This window comes from Ceratotherium simum, chromosome 17 (genome assembly GCF_057802395.1).
Source record: "Ceratotherium simum simum isolate JZ-2026a chromosome 17, ASM5780239v1, whole genome shotgun sequence".
In the NCBI taxonomy this organism is placed as follows: domain Eukaryota; kingdom Metazoa; phylum Chordata; class Mammalia; order Perissodactyla; family Rhinocerotidae; genus Ceratotherium; species Ceratotherium simum.
In genome coordinates this window covers 39,822,164-39,842,422 of record NC_141916.1, presented here as the reverse complement: position 1 = coordinate 39,842,422, position 20,259 = coordinate 39,822,164, and the positions used below count along the sequence as shown (strand labels likewise).

Sequence of the window (20,259 nt, the reverse complement as noted above, 5' to 3'; positions counted from 1 at the left end):
TCATTTCCAGAAAATTGTTTAATTTGGGGTTCACCCTTCAATTTGCAGATACGGAACACCGGCTTTAATAAATTACAGTAAGTTTGGTTAATCTTATTTTGGGAATTCTGTGTAAGGTCTTTGAAATTGTTCCAAACACCAATTCCATCCCTGGCTTTGTGGATTACGCTACAAAGTAGTATTTAAATGGCTATTTTTTTGCATTGTGTCTCAAATTTCTAGGCGATGTGTGAAATACAGGGTCAGGCTTTGTTGACACTGCAGCCACCATTAGCAGGATTCATTTCCTGAACTGGAAATGCAAGTTTTGGCCATCGTTATAGACTCTTGTTTGACACCCAATCTCTTGACAGCAACAGCTGCTGTCAAGTTGTGGCTGTCAGTAACGTCCTTAAACACTGCCACCTACTGGAAGTTTGCTAGAAATGCTGCGCACAACATTAAAATAGAGCTCCCAGCCTTTTCAATTAATTCAGTCTGACCTCATTCATCTCTTTCTATCTTTCCCATCAAATCAATCATGGCTAGAAGCCAAGGGAACAGGAAAATGTAGCAGTAGTGCTGACAATCTGTATTTTTCTGTTAACTTATGTGTATTTATTATCACTCTTACTAAGTTTAAAATTGTTGATGTTTTTCTTATCTTCTCATTAGACAGCGGAGTTGCTAAGAGGAGTTTTGGACTGAGAAAAATCTGGTTCAATCAAGACTCTGCCACTTGCTAATTTTGTGGTTTTAGGTAAATTGCTTAATCTTTGTAAACCTCAGTTTACTCATCTATAAATTGGAACATTCTGAAGATTAGAGCTAATATATGTAAAACTAGTACATAGTTTACATTTAATAAATTATGGTTATTTATAGAAACTGTGATAATAATAAGTATAAGGACAATGGTTTGAAAGTCTGAATCAGCTTTTATTGAGGAATGCATTTGGGATCTTAGTCCAGACTCCTTAGATTATTGATTTGCTGCTGCTGTTACAGCTTCAGCAGGCCCAAGATGCAGTCATAAAAGGGAGCACTGACTGGGGAGCACCAGAGAGAAAGTGTTGAAGAAGCCACGCGCAAGAAGCCTGTCGTTAGTGCTTTTTAAAGACCATATGATTGACATCTTTTCTAGGAACCATACACAGGCAGCTGGCACAGGCACCATTTTGCTTGTGGCAAAAAGAGGACTTTTCTTCACTCTCTGCCCAGAGAGCACTCAACTTCCAACAAGAGAAAGAATTGTGTTTTCTCGTCCCTGATTTTGCAAAGGAATGATTAAGTGATATCTTTAAACACCAACTTCTACTGGCTTCCCTAATCTCAATGACAAAAACAAACCAATCAACCTGAAAGGACAGGTGTAGGTATTTAAAATGTTTATCTGTGTCCTTGTGTATAAGGAATGGCTTCTCAGTTTCTACCAGGGGATGTTGACTCTATCAACAGAGCGAAAGTCCTTTAAGCCTCCGGTGTCACTTCTGTAGACCAGCCGCCCTCAGGTTCTTCTCAGTTTGTACAATCTAGACCTCATACCTCCTATCATCTATTTAAAGCTCAGGTGATCATAGGCTCTCTTGGTGAAGATTTGTGTGAGGCAGGGACAGGCCCAGAGAGAAGGCCAAAAGATGCGTGGAGGAAGGCATAAAGCAACACTGAAGTGTTAGGGCATTTGGGCTTTCAGGAACTGAGATCTTTGTTAACACGTCTGCTGGAATAGTTACAGAAGGGATTGTGCTCCCGGATGTGTTCTGGGAACCTCAGGCCTATCTGACCAGCCTGACAATATTTGGTCATCAACTCTGGATGCAAAGGATCTTTAAATCTCTGTCTGGGTATTCTTACTATTTTTATATAGGCATTTTCATCTTCATCATTGTCTCCCTCATTTTAAAGTTTATAATTGAGTCCAAATACTATAAGCATTCAAAGATCAGAATTCTTCTAAAAAGATGACTTTTATGATCATCTATTTAAGACAATACGCGATTGTAACAATAGAGGACAGTTGGTTACAGCATCTGGCTCGTGGTGATGGGTGATGGCTAATGATAACAGAGTAGCTTCATCTGTGGACGCGGTGGGGTACATTGATTTTGAAAATTAGTGTCATCATTCCATAGATATTGAAAAAGACAATTAGTTAATAAGTTCATCCATATTAACCACCTTGAGGAAGATAATAAACATGGGTATTTCCTCTGTAGAGGAAATGGCATGAGTATTAAAGATAAGATTTAAAAAATTTTGCAATATTTAGCAAACAGATTAATCATGAGGAAGACCTGGCTTGAATTCATGAGGAGAAAAAAAAGATGGAAAGATATAAAGTAAGAGGTGGTGAAAAGCCAAAAACTGTAAGTTGGGAGCCAAAATTGAATGCAAAATGAAATGATGATTTGTTCTTGGTAATGTCTTTTTCAGAAGGGAAATAAACTTTAGCATGTATTGCTTTTTTGATTGTCCAGTTTTTGTCAAAATATTTTGTCACTGCCATTTGATGGCAATTTTTGGAGTACCTAGTTTTCTCAGCTGTAAAATGGGATGATAACAATTAATACCTCACAGAGTTGTGAGAATAAATTATATCACGTAAGGAAGAGCCTTTTGTAAATTATGAAATCTTTTACTTGGCTTTAAAATCTTCTCTCTGATAAACATAGCCTATGATGGGACACTAAAAAATAATTATGGCACTGATAAAAGAATGATATTTCTTTATTACAGATTTTCCATTTTATTCATATTCCTGAGAGAGTACATTGTGTTAACAGTCTGAGTATTTTAAACTATTTTCTCACCTTGATTTCATATGGAGATGTATCTGACTTTCTATCATGGAGTGAAACAGGGAATATTAGAAACAATTAATCTTTGATTATTTAGTGTTGCCTGTTCAATAATGTAACAAAATCTAGAACACAGTGAATCCTGATAGAGATGTGGAGCTATGGTGAGTTATAAAATGGGAAAAACAGAAGTTAAAGTTCACTTCTTAAAAAACAAAGCAGTCCCCCCTTGATTTGACTCTGAGGGAAATATCTTTGATGAATACATCTTTTTCTCTCTTACAGGTCAGCTCTTTATAGTAAAATAATAATCAGAAATTCAGAACATTCTGGAAAGCAAGCATTACATAAAGTAAAATTAAGGTTGGAATTAAATTAAAGCATTTTGTGTATCAGCACTTAGTCTTTAGCCCTTGGCAATGATATAATATAAAACATATATGTGACATAAAGATATAAAACAAAACTTGAGTGTAATGGTGAGGAGAGCACCGGGCCTTATGTCAGGACAAGACCCCGGGTTGCAGCCACTGCCTGGCTCTGCGCTAGGCCAGCCCACTTCACCTGGCTATGCCTCGTTTGCTTTATCTGCTAAGCAAGGAGGTCTCACTAAATCATCTCTCAGGCAAAGGCCCAGACTAAAATTTAACAGCTCTCTGATGGACAGAGTTTTGAGGAAATAGACAGTGACAAAATTTTGTGATTCTAAACTCTTACTGATATTCCTTTTAAAATGCCAGATACCCTCATAGAAACAGAAAGTAAAATTAAAGTTACAATGAAATGGCACTTTTTACATCTTGGAAGGTGAAATATAAAGAACTTTGATATTTCAGTGTGTTGGTGATAGCAAGGGGAACTAGGTGGGCTAATATTACTGATGAAGGGGAAATTGGTTCATCATCTTTGGAGGGCAAGTTGGCAACCTTAGTATAGGTGCAAAATATGAATATAATTTGAGACAGCATTTTCACTTCTAAAAAGTGCAAAGATTGTGCAAAGATTTAGACACAACTGAGATGTGCACCAATAGAGGCCTGGTTAAATAAAGTATTACACATCCACGTAATGGAATGCCATTCAGCCATCTGAAAGGGCAAGGTAACCTTACATGAATGCACGTGGAAAATCTCACACATAAATTAAGTAAACAAAGCAAATGATACCACAGTGTACTACGTTTGTGAAACAAGGTCATACACATAGGCAAACATACACGTGCCTGTACCCAGGGGGATATTCACTGAGCAATCGGAACAGGTGTCAGCCTCAGCCGAGAGGACAGCAGCATGAATATATATGCTGATAGCAGCCTTGCTTGTCCACGCACTGCATATTTCCCAACGACGCACAAGCAACTGGTTTTAGTGGTTGCCTCTGGGAACAGGACCTAAGTGACAAGGAGCAGGGAGGAGACCCACTTTTCTACTGTTCACTTTTTTTTTAACCAAACTCATTTACTTATTCAAAAAATAAAAGTTATCTTATGCAAGAAAAATATATACATAAATAATTATGTTTTTATAACAGAAGAGTTAAAATATTTTGTCTCTTTCCCATTTATTTTAGTATTTTAATTATTCATTAATTTTAAAAAGATGAGTTTTTTATATATTCAAGCATAATATTCATAATCTGATTTTTTCATGGTACTTGGATATTGTGCCTTTTTTGTTAAGTGGGGCTATTTTTTCTAAGTTCTTTTAATTTTGATCCCAGTTTTGCAGTGACAAAATATTCTCGGTTTTTATGAGCCAACTTACTTTATATGTATTCATTTATATATATGGAATAAAGCAGACTTGATTGAATTCATTCTTTGATGCTGCCATTTTTTTCATAGTATAAATTTTCTTCTAACTTAGACAAAATAGAAACAGACGATGCCAACCTTGACTTGTCTATCTTTGAATTAAAGTAACTATGGTAATGACAGTATAGTGGATGGTGACAGTTTTATTTAGCTATTTTGTCCTATTTAGAAAACTAAATTTTTGAGGACTTAATTTTTTCATTTCTGTATATAGCAAATTCTATGGAGTAAAGAATTCGGGAGCCAGCCTTGATGGTCTAGTAGTTAAAGTTCCATGCTCTCTGCTTTGGCAGCCCAGGTTCATTTCCTGGTCATGGAACCACACCACCTGTCTGTCAGTTGCCATGCTGTGGCAGTGGCTCACATAGATGAACTAGAAGGTCTTACAACTAGGATGTACAACCATGCACTGGGGCTTTGGAGAGAAGAAAAAAAGAGTTCTGGCCCCTAGAAGACCTTATCTCGTATCCTTTGTTCCTGTATACTAATCCATTATGGACTCTGTCAACTTTAAAATGTGGTTCCCACGGGTTAGCACGGAAGGATTGTTGGTGAAAGAAGCTAAGAGAGGTGAGCCTAGGAAGGTCCATTGGCCTCTCAGTGAACATCTTTGTGCAACTGACTTCCTGATAGATAAAGAAGAGACACTGTCTATCCTCAGAAACCATGCCTGTTTTGCTCAGTATTGCATTCCCTGGGTCTAGTACAAGGATTGGCAAAGAGTGTACGGTTGAAGAATGTGATTTTTTGGATAAACGAGATGAATGGTGTATGATGTTAACAGCACCCTACCTTTTTAAAAGCAGCAAATGGAGGCCATCACTGATCTCTTCATCCTCAAATCTCTTCACTCTAAGGTTCTCTGACCTAATTCTAGCAGTGAAAACGATTTCTTTGCTCATCAGTTTTCTGGCAGTGCTCTCCCCTCACCACACCAGGTACATCCTCCTTCCCAATCAGGCAGAGATCACACGTGGAGCTCTTCCTGGGTTTTGGAAGTATCAACTCTCGCCAAGGTGTGTGGGGCTGTTGCAAAATTCTCTAACTATCTGCCTTCATCTACCTTCCTGTTGCAATGTGCCCTTTGTCTTATCCTGTTTATTTTATGGCCCGATTTCTACGACTGGCCCTGAACACAAGAGTGGAATTTGTTTCGTGTCCTTATAAAGAAACCCTTGGGGACAAACAACATCCCAGATTTGCAGTTGTTCTCTCCATTCCCATTGTTTTTGTCCTTTTCTACTTGACTTAAGCTCTCTTGCATCTTCACCCTTAAGTATCTCAGATCTCACACTGTTTAGTCCCTGTTTCTGAAGCCAGCCTCCCCCTTCAGTCTTCCTCAGTTCAGTTGCCTTGCAGTGAAAACCGTCAGGGAAGACGGTGCCTTTAGAAGACCTCAAAAATTTTGTTGATAGCATTATATTCCATTCTCATTTCCACATCAAATTAAATGAGAAAGAGCTATTATTCCTCCACCATCCTGGTGCACCTTAGCTCTAAGGGCATCACATAGAACCTAAAATTGCTATAAACCTCAAACCTGGGGCTTGTTAATGCTCAGAGGATGCAAATATCAGTCAGGATGGGACCAAGGAGATTTTTTTCGGCTGAAACCCACCTAGGTGGCCAACTGCAGACTGCAGTTGGCCTTGGGGTGCACAGATCTCCATAGAATAAAGTGCCTGTAACTGGCTAAGAATACGAGAATTAGTAGAAAAAGGACAAATTATGTATAAAACTATTGCTTCTTTTAGCTTCTTGTGTCTATGTTTAATGTCTTTCATAATTTGGGGGAAGTATCCTGTTTTTCAATAAATGACAGCATACTATACAAGTTTTTCTCTACTTGATTGTTCTTAATAATATATCCTACATGATTCAGAGAAATGCATAGAGAGATTTCTCACTCCGTTTTTAACCCTACAGAGTACTCCATTGTGTAAAGATATATTATTTAACCAATCAGTCCTCTTCTGATGGGTATTTTCGTTGTTTCTAGTCTTTTGACATTATAAATAATGCTGCAATGAATAATCTTGAGCAAATGTATTTTTTGTTTTTGCTAGTGTATCTTTGGGATGGATTTCTAGAAGCGGGATTGCTGGATTAAAGGTTAAAGGATTTTGTATTTTTTTTTCTAATCTCAGTTGGTGGTCCCTGAGGTATGTAACCTTTGCCATGGTCTTGGCAGGGTTGGCATTCTCTGGGCACCAGTGCCCATGGTAGTGGGGCAGTGGTTTAAGAAATGATATTACCAGGGCGGCCCCATGGCTTAGTGGTTAACTGCGCATGCTCCACTACTGGCGGCCCGGGTTCGGATCCCGGCCGCGCACCGATGCACTGCTTGTCCGGCCATGCTGAGGCCGCGTCCCACATACAGCAACTAGAAGGATGTGCAACTATGACATACAACTATCTACTGGGGCTTTGGGGAAAAAAAGGAAGAGGATTGGCAATAGATGTTAGCTCAGAGCCGGTCTTCCTCAGCAAAAAGAGGAGGATTAGCATGGATGTTAGCTCAGGGCTGATCTTCCTCACACACACACAAAAAAAGATATTACCTTTGAATACATACACATACACTACATACAACTTTTATAAAACTACCGCCCTTTAAACAGTAATTTGGAAAAATTCCTTTCATTTCCTAGGATGAGGAATAATTGCTTTTTTCCTCAAAAATAACACTTTAAATTATTGTTTCAGAAATATAAGAATTCTCTCTCAGCAACTGCTATTTTACTTCTCTCGCAAAACTAGAAAGCAGAAAGTATAATGTTTAATCTGGAGACAATTTCTGGGATTTACAAGGTTTAATAGTTTTTGTGCTGCAATTCCTTTTTGTGTTTGTATGTTAGGGAACAGTCATAGAAAAAGCCAAAATTGAGAGGAGCAGAATTAGTTACTGTGATTTACTGGAGATGGGCAGGGAGCATGACAGTCTTAGGCAGCCCTCTAGGAGAAAACTGACAAAGCTGCCACTTTCACATTTCGAACTTTCCTTGTGGTCACTGCCAGGCTAGAAAATTCAGGATTCTGGTGCCCTCTGCTTTTTCTGATATCTGAAGATGCTCTATCCAGATCGCACATGATTTACCCATATAAAGAGCCTTGCCCTGTTATTCTAAAGTTTGCATTCAGAGTCATCCAATATTATATTCTGAGGATAAATAAGAGCTCTTTTCTTTTTCTATCAAGAAAACATGGCTATATCACTGAAAACAATTAGTCAACAATCTGAATTGAATATTCAGTGTAGAAAGGAGAGAAATAATAAAAACTAACCTTTACTGAGTGATTAACATATAACAGGCATGATACTAGTTAAGCTCTTTTCATAGATATTTCACCTAATTTTTGAAAAGCCTTATCAGTATTTCAGAGTTACAAAACTGAAGGTCTAATGTCAAGCACCTTTTCCCACACCACAGTTGGTATGTGGTAGATTGTAGTCTGACTTTGGAATCCACACGCTTAAATCAAGAGACCATATCACTTGCTAATGTGGGCTCTCTGGAGTTGCTAAAAGGAAATGTCAAGTATTATTTCTAACTTCAAATCACTCACAGCCCATTGAGGGAAATGGATCCAATTGCACAGGAAAGTGATATAAGAATATATATGTCCTGTTAATATTATTAAATGCAAATGTGTCATTGTATCAGTTACACAAAGCTGTGTGTGTGTGCATGCACATTTGTATGCATGCATGTCTATGTGTGCTAAAGAACTGATAGAGTGATTACGAAGGAAGGAATGAGTTTAATCTTTAAATTAGACTGAATTTTCTTCAAAACCTGGTTTCTTCCCTCACTCCCTGTGTAGACTTGGGTAAGTTATTTACTGCTCTGAGCCAAGATGTGTCAACTCTTAGACAGGGATAATAATTCCTCAAGTTTTTCTGAGGATTTGAAAATATAATATATGTAGAAAATGTTTGAGTGCCTGACACATAAAAAGCAAAATGATAATTAGAGTGATCAGAACCATGTGTAGATAATCTTTGAAGTATTTTCAAGGTGCTCGGTTTGGAAATTTGGCAAGGACTCAAGTAGTTGCCTCGGAGAGTATGGAAGGAAAAATAGGTGGAAAGAAAAAAAGTATGAAGACTTGAAGGCTGAAACAAACAAATCGTGCATATGTATAATAAAAGTTTGATTTTCTATACGGGGTTTAGCATGCTGGGTAATGCGAATCCATGTTGACTGGCGTAAGACAGAAGCTTCGGACGTTTGTATCCTGAATTTTGCCTGATTTTATCACGTTGACATCTTCCTAGGAAATATACCGGTACTAACCTGATAGATGCAAACAGGTGTTGATATGTCCCCTTTGAAAGTTACACCCCCTACATATCTTTCAACTTTTTAGTTCTTCTGGATTGAGAGTTTTGGGGCAGAGTCCCATGGGGAGGTGAAATGGATGCAATGCTCATTAAACCTTTTCGGCGGTCCTTGGGCCTGAAAACTCTGAACACCTTTTTATTCCAGGATATTAAGGGGAAAAAATGTGAGTGAGAACAGCTCAAATTCCAACTAGTCTGGGTCAAATAAGTAACGTAAAACATCTGGTAATCATTTTGGAATTAAACATTCTCTTGACATTTTATAAAACAATGCACTTCCCAAACTAAGTTGTTGATCTCTCAGAATGTATCTCCTGTATTTTTGCATCTTTGCCACCAGATGGCAGTGATAACCCATTTATTCATTTCTTCCCCCCGCCCCACCCCCCCTTCTCTCCTTCCTTCTCCTCTCCTTCCTCCTCCTCCTCATTATTCTCCTGCTTAATGTTATTCTAGAAATGAATCAATGGTTTTAAGTTAAAAGTGATAGCTAAAGATTCCCACTGTATTTCCTATGACAAGTCAGCATGCTCGAGTCACAGTTCCCTAATTTAAAAAAGTAGAAAAATGTGCATTGAGGCGAGCACAGGAAATAAAGTGATCTTGTGTGGGCGTTGGAATGCCCTTAAGTAATAAATGCCTCTGGTAAATGATAAAAGATTATCTTGGTTTGTATACATAAAATGTGTATGTAAAACTGTGTGTGGGGGGGGGGGAAGGAGGAAGATAGAGAGAGGTCTTTTGGGGTGTGGTGCAGGGTTGTGACTTCAAGAATCACCTGTCATAAGCAACCCTGTGCCATACTAGGCACGACTCCACTAAGGATGAGAGAGTGAGGTTCTCCAAAGGTGAAGTGGGACCTTACACGACCCTGGTCTCTACTCCACTTAATCATCACCTTCCTTACTCAGTTTGCCTTAATAAGGCATATTTTCTTTCTCAGATAATCTTTTTCCCAAGAATAATTTCCTTGCTCAACTATCCGAGATTCACAAGCACATGTTTCAGCTTGGGAAGCAAAATTTCTTGTGTAACTTTTTTTCCCTATTTCTTAAAAATAGCTATGAAAACCTTCTAAAGATTGAAGAAAAAAAAAAAACCCTATAATTTTGCTGAACCAAAAGGCTGCTTGGACGTACTTCTTTAAACTTGGCTTGATGAGGCTGTTTCTAAACCAAACATTCACACTCAAAAATTCAAGAGACACGGAAAAATAGCTTGAAATGGATAGGGTTTTTTTGTCCATTATATTTTTAGTTAGTGAGGTTTATCTGGACCATTTTCAATAGCCTGGAGTGATTAGTTGATATGATTTACCTGCAGCAGAGAAGGGTAATTTTCTGGGCTTCCTCAGCTACCCAGGGTGTGGCTACAGACTGCAGAACACAGGTTTTATCAGTGAGATACACTTATGTTTAAAATTATAATCCATAGATCTTGGTTTGATATATGTGCTTTCATGTACCAGATACATGGATATGGGCATGTTTTTCACCCTCATATGTAAGATGGGGATAAGAATGCCCACATGGGGATTCATTGAGATAAAGCCTATGAAGTACAGCCATGCATGCAAGACTCAGCAACGGAGAGTTCTCTTTCCCTCTTTCTCAATCTGCCCCCAGGATGATTCTAGCTTGACTTGCAAAGAGGCAAAGGTCACATTTGTTGCTCCCAGAAGTTCACTCTATCAACATTCACTTCCGTGTCTCACTTTGGTTTGGAATTTTCCCGATGGCAATCTAATGGGGAAAAGAATTTTTCCTTCTTGTGCCTATTACAGCATTTTAAAACACTTCCATGGGCATTTACCTACTAGGTGCACTCTCAGAACTGGACCAAGAGCCAGCCTTGATGGCCTAGCGGTTAAGTTCTGCACATTCTGCTTTGGTGGCCTGAGTTCAGTTCCAGGGTGTGGAACCACACCATTCGCCTGTCAGTAGCCATGTGTGGTAGTGGCTCACACAGAAGAACCAGAAGAATTCACAACTATACACAACTATGTACTGGGGCTTTGGCGGTGGGGTGGGGAGGAAGAAAAAAGGAGGAAGATTGGCAACAGATGTTAGCTTAAGGTGAATCTTCCCCTGCAAAAAAAAAAAAAAAGACCTGTTTTATATTAAAAAAAAAAACTGGACTGAATTTGTGAAATGGAAGGAGGGAGAAATAGAAGCAGACAGGACTAAAGAAATAAGTTTCTTTCCTTAACTGAACAAGAAACAATGCTACTAATTAGAATAATTTAGTGAAGATTAAATAATGTGATGAACAGGTCAGTGCTTTGAGATGTTCTGTTCCGTACGAGGGTCAGAGGGACTTATGAGCACATTTTAATATAGAAGATGTTCTAAAAGCCTATGTCTTAGAGGAGCCTCTAATTTCTGTCTCTGCTAAAGAGCTTCAAGCTCTATCACATATTTCTGTGAGCGGGAATCTGGTTTCACAGCCCTCACATTCTGGAAAGGCACAGATTTCTAAAGGCAAGAGCCACAGCCCTACAGTTTCAGCACTGACTGATTGATACTTCATTTTTGAATAGCTTGAAGCTTTACTTTTGAAATAGAGGATAACGTTCCCATGGAATCTTGGCATTTTGAAGGAATAACTCGTGTTTTAAAAATTTGCTTGGGGACATCTGAGGTATTAGGAACTCAAAAACCACATGGCAGTTTGGCAAACCTGTGTGACTAAATTGTACTTGTTCAATGAAAGCCTTGGGTTGCCTTATTCTAAAATGTCGAGGGCTCAATAGCTTCCGGACTTGAACGTGGTGAAGCTCCAAAACTTTCCGTCTGGGAGTTGGTGAGTATTTTTTATCTTCTGGTAGCAATGCAGGCATTTGCCTTTGGGGCAGATCTTCCCTCTCACCCAGGAGTTTCCTGATGTGGATGTAGGATGATTGATCACCTACACATTATTCTTACAGAAGCTCTGAAATCCAGTGAAAGAACCAAAATGCAGTACTTTCAGATGGAGGTGTTAAGCATTTTAATTAGTAATATAAATCGTGTGTGTTGGTTGAACACACACCTAATTCTAATTCTTGCAGAATTAGAAATTTTTTCTTCCTAAATTCAGATTTAGACAGCCCAAAGTCGGAAAAATACTGTTTCAGGGAGGTGGGTAGATGCTTTTTCCTCCCCAAGAATTTCCCCACAGGAGATGGGGAGCTGAGACAGTGTTATCACTGAGGGATGCAAAGCCTGATTGTCACTTCATATGAGGAGATAGCTGGGCTTAGTGGAAAGAAACCTGAATATCCGTCCTTCACAAGGAATTATGTACAACTGACTCTTGTGATTGTCTTGTCAGGACCATGTAGCCAGAAGACCTCTTGTGGGAAGGGTGGAAAAAGGGAGGAAATACATATATGAGTGTATACACACATATGCATACACATATATATGCATATACTCATATATGCATGCACATACGTATACATATAAAATAGTTCATAAGGATATATTTCCAACTAAAATTTAGGTGTAGAGGGGTGTGTGTGTGTGTGTGTGTGTGTGTGTGGTTTTTGGTTTTTTATTTTTATTTTTTCGGTAATCTGGGACGTTCGAAGAAAAGCCAGATCAACTTTGTTGTGATTTGATTTTTTAAAAACTCTTGTATGAAACTGATCTAATTCTTCACTCCAAAGGCTGGGCTGTGGGTGGGAAACTGGGATTTTCCCTTCCTAGATTTCCTTAGACTTGGAACCAGATTTCTCTTGTTTTTCTTCTCTCTCTTTTAAACCATGCATTATAAGTCTTTTTTTTGGGCTCTAGCCGAGGCCCCCAGAAATTCTTCCTAGTGGTGACCACCCTTACTCCCTTCCCTCCACAGCCAGCCGCACTGTGCATTCTAGCCCGGCATCTCAGATATGAGGTGGGACTTCAGTAATTTGACAGTCCATGTGCCTGAAATGGATGTGAAGACTGCTAGTTGTCCCCAAACTTTCCTGTTCTCTTTCTTTATAATGGAACTCTCAAGTTTTACTTGGGTAATGGCTGCCTAGCTTGTTATGACCATATAACTAAGTTCTAAGTGACAGATAACACCAGAAGTAACATGTCTTTTTTCTAGATTAGTGATTTTGCCCCATCTCCCCCAGACATTTCTGATTATCACCAGAAATGGGTGATACTGGGGGGGGGGGTGTTATGAACTGGGGGCGTGTTACTGGTATCTAGTGAGTAGAGGCCAAGGATGCTGCTAAACACTCTACAACGCACAAAACAGTCCCCACAAAAAAGAATTATCTGGCCCAGAAAATCAACAGTGTCAAGGTCGAGAAATGCTATTCAAGATCGTGTCCTTAAAAGAAATATACATGCCCTCCTCTGGTCCTTTCCTCCTTTCCTCCAGACTACAAGTTGAGGAAAATTGGAGCAATGTCCTTGGACCTAGAAATGGAAGCCAGATGCTTGGAGATGGCAGAGCCACGATAACAGCCCTGGACTTCCTACCTCCACTATTACTACGAAAAAGAAAGAGCCTTCTCTATTGTTTAAGTCATTGTATTCTGGGGTCCTTTTGTTATAGCAGCTTAGCCCATAGCTTAATTGATAAAATGAATTTTATTTATTATTTATTTATTTTTATTTCTATTTATTTTTTATTGAGTTCTAATCAACATATAACATTATATTAACTTCCAGTGTACAACATAATGATTCAATATATGTGCATATTGCAAAATGATCACCACAATAAGGCTAGTTACAATTTTTTTTCCTGTGATGAGAACTTTCAAGATCTAGTCTATTAGCAACTTTCAAATATAGAATACAGTATTATTATCTACAGTCATCATGCTGTGCATTACATCCCCAGGACTTATTTATTTTATAACTAGAAGTTTGTACCTTTTGACTCCCTTCATCGACTTCCCCCATGCCCCACCTCTGGCAACCACCAATCTGTTCTCTGTAGCTATGAGCTCAGTTTTTTTAAATTCCATATAGAAGTGAGATCATAAGGTATCTGTCTTTCTCTGACTTACTTCACTTAGCATAATGACTTTAAGGTCTATCTATGTTGTTGCAAATGGCAAGATTTCCTTCTTTTCTATGGCTTAATAATATTCCATTGTGTGTATATACTACATTTTCTTTATCTGTTAATTCAAAATTGTTTCCATATCTTGGCTATTGAAATACTGCCACTATGAAAATGGGGGTGTAGATATCTTTCCAAATTAGTGTTTTCGTTTCCTTCAGATAAATACTCAGAAGTGGAATTGCTGGATCATATGGTAGTTCTATTTTTAATTTTTTAAGGAACCTCCATAACTGTTTTCTATAGTGGCTGCACCAATTTGTATTCCCACCAACAATGCGCAAGGGTTCCCTTTTCTCTACATCCTCACCAACACTTATTATTTCTTGTCTTTTTGATAATCACCATTCTAACAGATATCTCATTGTGGTTTTGATTTGCATTTCCCTGACAATTAGTGAAGTTGAGCACTTTTTCATGTACCTGTTGGCCATCTGATGTCTTCTTTGGAAAAATGTCTATTCAGATCCTCCACTCATTTTTTAATTGGATTGTTTGGGGAGTTTTTTTTGCTATCGAGTTATGTGAGTTCTTTATATAATAAATTTTGGATAATAACCCCTCACCAGATATATGATTTGCAAATATATTCTCCTCTTAGGTAGGTTGCTTTTTCATTTTGTTGATGGTTTCCTTTGCTGGGCAGAAGCTTTTTAGGTTTGATGTAGTCTCACTTGTTTATTTTTGCTTTTATTGCCTTTGCTTTTGGTGTCAAATCCAAAAAACCATTGCCAAGGCCTATGCCAAGGAGCTTACCTCCCATGTTTTCTTCTAGGAGTTTTATGGTTTCAGGTCTTACGTTCAAATCTTTAATCCATTTTGAGTTTATTTTTGTGTATGGTCTAAAATAATGATACAGTTTCATTCTTTTGCATGTGGCTGTCCAGTTTTCCCAGCACTATTTATTGAAGAGACTGTTCTTTCTCCATTGTATATTCTTGCCTCCTTTGTCAAAAATTAAATGACCATATAAGCGTGGGTTATGTTTGTTTGTTTTTACTTAAACTGTAACCAATTTCTTCCACATCAAGAATCTTGGTTCTCATGAACACAGGAGATAATAAAGAGAATTTCCCATAATTACTCTATTACTTTATCCCATGTTACAAACATAATAGTCTTAAAATAAGCACACTAAAAACCACCCTGATTAAAAATTACTGAGAACTCTTCAAGTATTTTTGAAATATGTTCTACACCTTATACCCCATTTTTTAAAACTCCACTACCTTGTTTAAATATAAAGGCATTTTACACTATACTCTCTTCCTTTATTCCTTAGTTAGTGTCCTTCTACAATTAGCTGTATGTTTAATACTCATCATCAGTCCTCCTGTTGATAATTCTGTACTCGTTTTGGTAGTGTAAAGTACATTCTGTAGGAGATTGCTAAAGAAGAAAATAGAAACAATATTCCCTGAGTTTTGACATGTTGATAAAAATTTGCCTATGCCTTTTGTATTTGAAAGTGAGTTTTGTTGGCTATAAAACCCATAACTCACATATTCTCTTTCAGTATCTTTAGTATTGCTCTATTTTTTTCCAGCATAGAACATTATTTAATAAAGTCTAATGATAATCTAATTTTCTTTCCCTTATATCATTTCCTCTTTTTTTACATTAATGTTTTCTGTTGACATAAAATAAACTGCACATGTTTAAAAGTTATATGGTAGGCAGAACTCTGATGTCTCCCAAGATTTCCACTCCTTGGTGTACACACCCTGTATAATCCCCTCTGTTATGGACTGAATATGTCCCCACAAAATTGATATGTTGAAGTTCTAACCATTAATGTGATAGTATTTGGAGATGGGGCTTTTGGGAGCAATTAGGATTTTTGTTAGTGCCATGCAGTCGATTCTGACTCCCAGCAACTCTGTGTACAGCAGAGAGAAACCCCACCTGGTCTTTTTTTTGTGACATTCTCTCATCTTCCGGTGCTATGTCATCAATGCTCATTGCATAGATATACCGCTGCTATTCATAGGGTTTTCATGGCCAATTTGTTCAGAAGTGTGTGGCCAGGTCCTTCTTCCTAGGCTGTCTGGTCTGGAAGCTCTGCTGAAACCTGTCCACCACGGGTGACCTTGCTTTTATTTGAAATACTGGTGGCATAGCTTTCAGCATCACAGCAACACACAGCCACCACAATATGACAACTAACAGACAGGTGGTGTGGTTCCCAGCCTGTAGATAAATCAAGGCATCAGTGGTGAGAGTGCCGAATCTTAACCACTAGACCCACCCGGGCTGGCTAATTAGGGTTAGATTAGGTCATAAGGATGAGGCATTCATGATGGAATTAGTGGCCTTTTATGAAGAGGAAGAGAGAGAGAGAGGAAAGGCCAAGTGAGGACATAGCAAGAAACAGCCATCTGCAAGCCAGGAAGAGAGCTCCCACCAGGAACCAAATCAGTGTGTATCTTGATGTCAGACTTCCCAGCCTCCGGAACTGTGAGAAAAATAAGTTTCTGTTGTTGAAGCCACTGAGCATATGGTATTTTGTTATGGTAGCATAGCTGATTAAGACACCTTCCTTTGACCTGTGAATACAGTGGGATCATCACTTTCCTGATTAGGTTATCTTATATAAGACCCCATCAGAGCAGACTGGAGGGAGATTCTCTGCTTGCTTTGATGAAGAAGGCTTCAATGTTGTGAAAGTGACACACGGCTAGAACTTGAGGGCAGCCTCTAGGAGCCAAGAGAACCCCTTGCTGACAACCAGCAAGAAAATGGGGATCTTAGTCCTACAACCACATGACACTGAGTTCTGAGACCCTGAATCTCAGATGGGATCACAGCCCTGGGTGACACCTTGATTTCAGTTTAGTAAGATCCTGACCCTGTTAACCTGTACTTGGACTCTTGACCCATGGAAATGGTGAGATATTAAATTTGTGTTGTTTTAAGCCACTATGTTTGTGATAATTTGTTATGCAGCAATAGAAAACTAATACAGAGTACAACTTGATAAATTTTGACATATGCATACATGGGAAACCATAAATAAAATTAAGATAATGAACATATATATTCATCACCCCTTAAATCCCCTATGCCCTTTTGTAATCCATCCCTTCAATCCCATCCTAACCTCTCCTCTTCCTAGGAAGAGTGATCTGCATTCTGTCTGTAGATTAGTTTGTATTTTCTAGGCTTTTTAATAAATGGAATTATATAGTATGTACTCTTTTTTGTTTGGCTTGTTTCACTTACCATAATTATTTTGAGATTTATCTATGTTATGTTGTATAACAATAGTTCATTCCATTTTGTGGCCGAGTGAGTAGTATTTAATTGTATGTATCTACCACAATTTATTCATCCATTCAACTATTGATGCACATTTGGGTTGTTTTCAGTTCTTAGCTATTACACATAAAAGTGCTATGAACATTTGTTTATATGTTTTTGTTTGGACATATGCTTTCATTTCTCTTGGGTAAATACCCAGGAGTGGAATGCCTTGATCATAGGATAGATGTGTATTTAACTTAAAAAAAATTTTAAACTTTTCTTCCAAAGTAGTTGTGCCACTTTACATTCACGGCAGCAGTATATGAGAATTCTGGTTTCTTCACATCCTTGCCAACACTTGACATGGTTAGTTTTCAAAATTTTAGATATTTTAATAGATGTGTATTGGTATCCTGTTGTGGTTTTAATCTCCATGTCCCTAATGGAGTAATGTTGAGCATCTTTTTACGTGCCATCTGTATATGTTATTCGGTAAAGTATCTGTTCAAATATTTTGTCCATACTTTTAATTGGGTTATTTACATTCTTATTATTGAACTTTGAGAATTGTTAATATCTGGATACAAGTCTTTTATGTGATTTGCAAATATTTTATCTTAGTTTGTAGCTTGTTTATTTATCATGACAGTTTGATGAATTAAACACATCCAGTAATCAGCAACCAGACCAGGAAACAGAACATTACAAGAACCCTAGAAGCTTCTTCTACGCTCCCTTCCATTATTAGCCTAAAATTAATTGCAGATTAATTTTGCCTTTTTGTACATCATGTAAATGGAATCATACAATATGTGGTCTTGCACCCTCTGGAATTTCTCTTATCTCTTTTGGATGTTAGGCAGAAGGAAATAACCCAGGAGAGTGAAAGCATATGACAAATCATAATTGATAGTACATTATTTTAAAACATTTATTGTGGTTATTGAGTGGACACACTGCATGTTGTACACATTCATTAAGATAATGATAGATACTGTGTTACTAAAATATCAAGAGAGGAAGTAGATTATTTGGACTTAGTGTTGCTAAGGTTTTCTTTTTTATCTTAATTTCTATAATCATCACTTTTTCACTTATGAACAATATGACCATAGTTTATGTTTCATAATTTATTTGGTTGATTATGTGCTTTTTACACGTTTTTCTCAGTAGAAAATGTGGGGTTTTTCCGCCTTTTGGGAGCTGTGTGATGGAGGCATATAACCCCTCTCATCACTGACTGAAATTTCCCTTCCTTCTATCGTTCATGGCCTCCATGCATCAACAGCACAGTCATTGCCCACAATGCAGGCGGTAAAGAGAGATTAGGCAGCTCTTTAATTTCTACGTAGGGTTTTCTCCAGAGATGGACCATCATTCCAGTTCTTTCATATAACCCTGGTCCTCTGTCAAAATGGCAGAAACCCCTGTTCACTGTCACATAATAAGTTCACCACACATTTTTGACTTGATGTGAATTAGGCCATATGAACGTGTCCTATTAAGTACATACAAGCTTATCAACATACATAGATACATAAAACCTCACTGATCTATTTTTTTCTTCAGGAATTGCTGATAATAGGCCATCACTTTAGCTGACTTCTACTCTCTTTAGTAATTCATATTTATTACACACACACACACACATACACACAACACTTACAGGCATTACAGGATTGTGATAATTATACAGCATTCATTTTTACAAGTCTTGACACAAAGAACAAGATATTGATATATCAGCACTACTTTTAAATCCCCGCAGACTATGTAATTTAAAAACTAGCAAAAATATTAAAAAGGTCGGAGGAGCTAGGGCTATATACACAGTTCTCTGGGGGGAAAAATCAACTTTAACCTTCGAAATACTTTTCTCTACCAGAAAAAGCATTTCTAATAAGACATGACATTCTGCCCTGATGGAATCATTACCAACTGCTATGATAGCCAGGGGTGGAGTCTTTCCCTCTCTGGATTAGGACGAGTGTTTTGAAATTTTCACTAGCAGAATTGCAGAGTGCTTCACCACGCGGAGTCTGAGCCAGATGGCCTGGGTTTGAATCCCAGCTACACGGCTTGACCCCTAGCTTTGTGTTCACTGTGTTTTTGTTTTTTCATTTGTAAAACTGGGACAATAATAGTGCTTATCTCATGGGGATGTTGGAAAGATTAAAAGTGTTTATACATATGAAGTGTTAGAAAAGTGCTTGGCTCAATAAATATTGACCATTATTCTTGAAGAAATGAATTAAAGCATTAAATGAGTATTTATAACACAGCTTGTCTTCTAGATCTCATTTTTGTTATTAACCTAATAATTCATAGTGTTTTAGAACTAAAAAGGCCTTTAGGAATTATCTATTCCAACTGTTTCAGTTAAACACCAGGAAAGTGGAGTTGAGGAAGATCAAATTATTTGTGCTAAATCGTCCAGCTTGCTAGTAATAATGCTAGGATGTTAACAAAAGTCTCTTAGTCTGTATTATTGGAGGGGAATTGAGTAGTCTAATTATAATTGGACTTACAATAAAAAGAAAATACAAATTTAAAGTAGGCAGTCAAAAGTCTTAAGAATAATTCACGTTCCACTACGTAGAACTTTCTCCATTTCCTGTCTTCTGTATAATTTAGGGCATTATGTTAGTTATGCATCTTGGTGATTATGGATGCTTTGGAAGATTTAGTTTCTTCTTGTATGATTTTTTATTTTTATTGAATGTTGCCTGTGCTCAGAGGAGCAGATATCAAAGCCTGTTTAAGGAATTTTGTATTTCTTAGGTCATCTGAGATACCATCCAAATAGCTCCTCAACTTCTCTTGCTTCTTTCAGAAAAATAAATGCTAGCCAAAGCCATTCTAATCAGACAGGTCCACGGAGCACAAAGTGGAGTGAAATATGTCATTTAATGTGATCAAAGTAGACAAACTGGCTATTTTAGACTTCAAAATATGAATTTCTTACATGCGCCCATAGAACCTCTGGTTAAAATACTCATAACATGGCTTTAGTGTTGTTCTACAGATGTCGC

The 20,259-nt window shown here is 37.8% G+C and overlaps 1 long non-coding RNA gene across 3 annotated transcripts in view; it reads left to right on the top strand.

The window, feature by feature from the left end:
• Positions 1–20,259, top strand: part of LOC147914780 (uncharacterized) — a 49,025-nt gene that overhangs the window by 15,339 nt on the left and 13,427 nt on the right. Inside the window, exons 5-6 of one of the 3 annotated variants that reach the window (XR_015554982.1) lie at positions 655–739; positions 1,124–2,588. This is a non-coding gene — a long non-coding RNA (uncharacterized LOC147914780). Of the gene's footprint in view, positions 1–654; positions 740–987; positions 2,589–20,259 lie in introns of those variants that run through there. The other 2 variants (XR_015554979.1, XR_015554981.1) reach the window with 2 other exon arrangements.